At 37.6% G+C, this 5,000-nt stretch overlaps 1 protein-coding gene across 4 annotated transcripts in view; it reads left to right on the plus strand.

Annotated features, from left to right (window-relative positions):
• The window catches only part of psidin (phagocyte signaling impaired), a 95,142-nt gene that overhangs the window by 20,147 nt on the left and 69,995 nt on the right, over positions 1-5,000 (plus strand). The window lies entirely within an intron of this gene.

Consider the following 5,000-nt stretch of genomic DNA (forward strand, 5'->3'; position numbering starts at 1 on the left):
TACATAATTGCAAGCATTTACATATCACCTATCCCATATTGTTCAAACGCTGGAAATTCATATTTTGTTATTTTGTCTATACAGATAGAGAGACAGTACAGGATATTTCACTATAATTTTTGTAAATATAATAAAGACAGCATTTTTCTGTCAGATTCATTGAAAGTCTTGATTTCTATTCTTCGATATATTCAGTTGTCTAGTGGTACTTGATCAAGTTTCTATGTTTATGCCTATCAGCGCATGGTTAGCACTTTTTTCTGTGACTCTGTCCCCTGAGTTCAATATTATCAGATTTTTTTTAATGTGGCATAATTGTTCAGGACTCCTAAATACTTCACTCGGTGGACTCCTAAACACCCAGATAGTCCTTTGGAGTGACAGTCTAACCTCCGACAGTACACATTTGGGTCCTTTAAGTTCTCGTCGGGGTTACACAGCAGATGTTGACCCTCAGAGTATGAAAACACTTTTTTTTTCGGAGCTAGAGCTTGATAATGTCTAACTACGATGTTACTTTTCCAAGACTTAGTTCCCCGGCCTGCTCCGTGGGAAGTGTAGTTTGTTACTGCTATCTCCTACCTAAGTTTTAGGTGTGTCTCGGAGGTATTCTGGAGTTCCTTTACAGACCTTGAACATTGCCCTCGTATGCGATCCAGTACGAGTTTGTGTTGTTGATCCATGGGAACTTTTTATGTGATGTCTGTAGAAAATCCAAGTGAACAAGTTGTATAGACACGGTAAAGGAAACATGGACTGGAGGTGAAGCTTTTATTCCTGACGTTTCGTCTATCGACTCTGAGTAAGTCGATAGACGAAACGTCAGGAATAAAAGCTTCACCTCCAGTCCATGTTTCTTTTTCCGTGTCTATACAACGTGATGTCTGTGGTTTCCAGCTCGATCAATTCCCCATTAGTTGGGTGGACGTAGCATGTCCTCTGTCTTCTTTACTTTGCCTAAGTTTTCCATTGCAATTTTCATCCTTAACAGGAAAAAATACAGTTTCATGGTAATGGGGGTAACTTTTTTGTGGGTGCTGCATAGCCGGTATCATTTAATATAGTTTTGTTAGTTTATTCTGATTTTCTTTCCTATTGTCTCTGTCCATCTAAATGCATGAAACTAGTATTTACATAGAATGCATTATGCTTTAATAATGATTATCAATGACTTAGTAGTACATTGTCATTAAATTTTGTCTTCTACCATAGACTAGGAGGTTCATACAATCACTTACATATTTTTTCCTTCTGATGGAATTGATCTTGATTTACTGTCTTGTCTTCCTTTTGTTTAGACGCAATCAGGGCCGGATTAAGCTTACATTGGACCCTACTCCAACCACTGTTTTGGGCCCCCCTCCCCATAAGTAAATTATACAAGATCTAAAAAAAATTATGTTTCATTGAAACATCAGAATGCATTAATATTAAAATATGTCTATCTATATAGATTTCCGGGATTCCCATAGATCTTAATGTAGGTTGGTGCTTATTAACTTAGCGCTCCTCACCTGAGCATGCGTCGTATCCAACAGATGGCGCGCACAGCGCAAGAATTGGACCGACAGCTTAAGCCCCAGTCACAAACTTACAACCTGTTTCCAACCACCTTGGACGGTGGCACTTTTGTTTCTCTCGTGGTTAGCGCCAGGTGGCTATTTCATATTCATCTTCATGACGGGGGAGATTCATTCCAATCGCATAGTCTTGAATTCTTTTTTATAAAGAGGAACAGCACTAATCAGCTTGGTCGTCGGTGGTCGGAAACAGGTCGTGAGCTTGGTGTGACTGGGACCTTAGTTGTCACCACTCTTATTTGTCCAGTTTAACGACATATGAATTTAATACTCAGCTACATGCAAGTTCCATCTAGGAAAATCTGAGCTATTTGTTTCCTATCATTAAACCATTTTCCAAATTATGGTAGCCATGTTTTCATACCAGTAAATGTATTGTTTACTTGTGTCCATGTTATTCCTACACAATGAAGAGGTATGGGCTGCATACATAGAAATACCCAACATGCTTACGTCAACTCTGTGGCGGCACACTAGGGATTTCTCGCGAGCATGCTACTTACTTTTGCCACTTCGTTTGAGAAGAAACGACATCGGTTGCGATATTTTGTTTTTCAAATTTCCAAATGTCATATTGGTCATGCGTCATATAGTGAGAAGCTAAATGACGAACTAAGAGAAGTTAAACCTAAAATACGAATGCGAGACATTTTTGAGACGTTCTGACAGAAGTCTAGAGCAGTGATTCTCAAACTATTTGATGAGGATCGGCATTTTTTGCAATGTGCCACGAATCGGTAATATTTCGTAGTAACATTAATATATACTGGAAACAATATATATATTAAATGTAATAAAAGTTGACCATATTTTTTCTATCTTCTATTTATTTTGTAAACAAGTAATAAATTATCAAAACATATAAAAAGTAATAAAAATAACCGGCAATTTATTAACACAAAAATAAACTTTATATAACCATCTTAGTGTGAATGAATATCCATATTATTCCTGTACTTTGTCTAACACTCATAGTTGAGAAGCCTGGCCTGGACATTAGCCGGTAACTGATGGCTCCGAAGTCGTTTGAATTCAAACGAAAACGAAGTTCCTATAGTAGACGCAACGAGAAGTGGCCGCTAAGGCGGGGTTAGGGAATTTCCCGGTGTTCCCACATCTCTACAGATAACACGGCCGGCACGGCTCGCCCACCCACCCGCCCGCTCTCTCTCTCTCTCTCTCTCTCTCTCTCTCTCTCTCTCTCTATATATATATATATATATATATATATATATATATATATATATATAATGTATTTATCCATGGCGAGAACGTGCGTGTGGATGCAATGCTTTCTGAATGCAGTGTGGGGGCGTGGCCAGAGAAGGGATGGAGTGGCAACGTCGCTCTCTCCCGCTCATATGCCATATCCACGACTCGAGGAAACGAAACCTTTGTATAGAAAACATTGCTTTGATTTTTACCTCAGTGGTGGTGTGTGACAAAAAATTATAATATAATTATATGTGGCAACATTATAAAATAGAATCTAAAATAGAATAAAATTATAAAATAATTATATGTGGCAACACAGGGGGAATCCCCGTGCTCCGCCCTAACGGCCAGTTTTCGATGCACCGAGTATAGTGTGCCTCGCTGCCTCCACCTTCATTCACACTTGTGATGTTTGTCAACACTAAGCATCTTAAATTCAACCTACATGTTAATGTTTTTTAAAACCTGGTGATTTGGTGCTCTTACATATATGATGAACCTGGATTATATGACAATCAAGTACCAATACAAATTCATCATTTGTAAACAGCGCCTCAATGGAAACATTTTATTAAAAAGTAGAGGAAATACAAAAATAGGAGGGAATCATTATTCTTAAACAACAATAAATTAAATAAAAATAAATTATGTATATGATAAAATAATTGAAATTATCTATATGTTGATATTTTTTAAACTACACTTTGTTCCTGAATAAGAATAATTACATAACAATCGGTCACTTCTTATAACGTAAAGTAAAAAATAAAAAAGGGGCGATCGCAGACACAGCATTCACGTGATTGTACTTTTTCTCATCATGTCTGTACATCTTTCGCATTCATTATATATATATATATATATATATATATATATATATATGTGTGTGTGTGTGTGTGTGTGTGTGTGTGTGTGTGTGTGTGTGTGCGTGTGTGTGTTTGTATAAATGTACACACACACACACACACACACACATATATATATATATATATATATATATATGTGTGTGAGTGTGTGTGTGTGTTTGTGTGTGTGTGTGTGTGTGTGTGTGTGTGTGTGTGTGTGTGTGTGTATACATATATATACATACATGCATACATACATAGATTACCCTGTTGTTTATCAGGCCGGACGGCCCTTAACCGCTTTCACTACGCCTCCCCTGATGGTTCTATCCTCTGCCAATTCTTTTCTTTCCAGTCCTCTCTTGGTGCCACCCTCTCCACGTCCTTCCTTAATCCATCCATCAATCTGTTCCTGGGTCTCCCTAATGGTCGTCTGCCCTCTACTCCTCCATCCATCACCTTGGCAGTCTGTCTGCTTCCATTCGGACGCAGTGTCCACTTTGCTCTTCTTCCCCGTATTTCATCCTGAATGTACGGTTGTCCGGTCTGATCTCTTATTTCTCTGTTAAGTCCTTGTCTCCATTTCCCTTCTTCTTCATCATATACTGGGCCGAGGATTCTTCTCAGGATATTGTTTTCAAAAATAATTATCCCCCTTAGCCATTTTTTTTTGTAATTTTTCCTTATTCCATATTTCTTTTAATAATTCATAAATCTCTTTTTCCAGCACTTTACCCCCATTTTTAATAGTTCTGCTGGTATTTCATCACACCCTGCAGCTTTTCCACTTTTTAATTCCTTTAGTTCATCTAATGTTGGTTCTTCAATGGGATCTGTATTTATTACTTGTGCAGCCTGGATTGGGTGAGCCGGGTCCGGTCTGTTTAGCAACTCACAAAAGTACTGCTGCCACTGTTCCATGACTTCGTTTTCTCCATATAGCATATCTCCACCTGGTCCTTTAATCATCCAATTTCTAGCTTGAAAACCTTTCTTTACAGCTCTCAGCTTTTTATGGTGTTCTTTCACTTTACCCTCGTTGATATTATTTTCTATGTCATCTAGTTCTCTATCCAGATACTCCTGTTTCTTCTGTCTAATTAATCTCTTGGCACTCATCCTACTCTCTCTTAAGCTTTCTGCTAGTCTTAAGTCTGATGGGTTTTCCATTAGGTTTTCTCTAATTCTTCTGCATTCTTTTGATGCCTCCTTTCATTCTTCATACATACATATATGCATTATATATATATATATATATATATATATATATATATATATATATATATGCAATAAAATCACTGGGAACGTGTGTTCACAAATGCGTAAGTAACCAATAGAAATAGTAAACTAACGAAGCAGA

The sequence above is a fragment of the Oratosquilla oratoria genome, chromosome 16, assembly GCF_046742065.1.
Source record: "Oratosquilla oratoria isolate Oo_2021 chromosome 16, ASM4674206v1, whole genome shotgun sequence".
Classification (NCBI taxonomy): Eukaryota; Metazoa; Arthropoda; class Malacostraca; order Stomatopoda; family Squillidae; genus Oratosquilla; species Oratosquilla oratoria.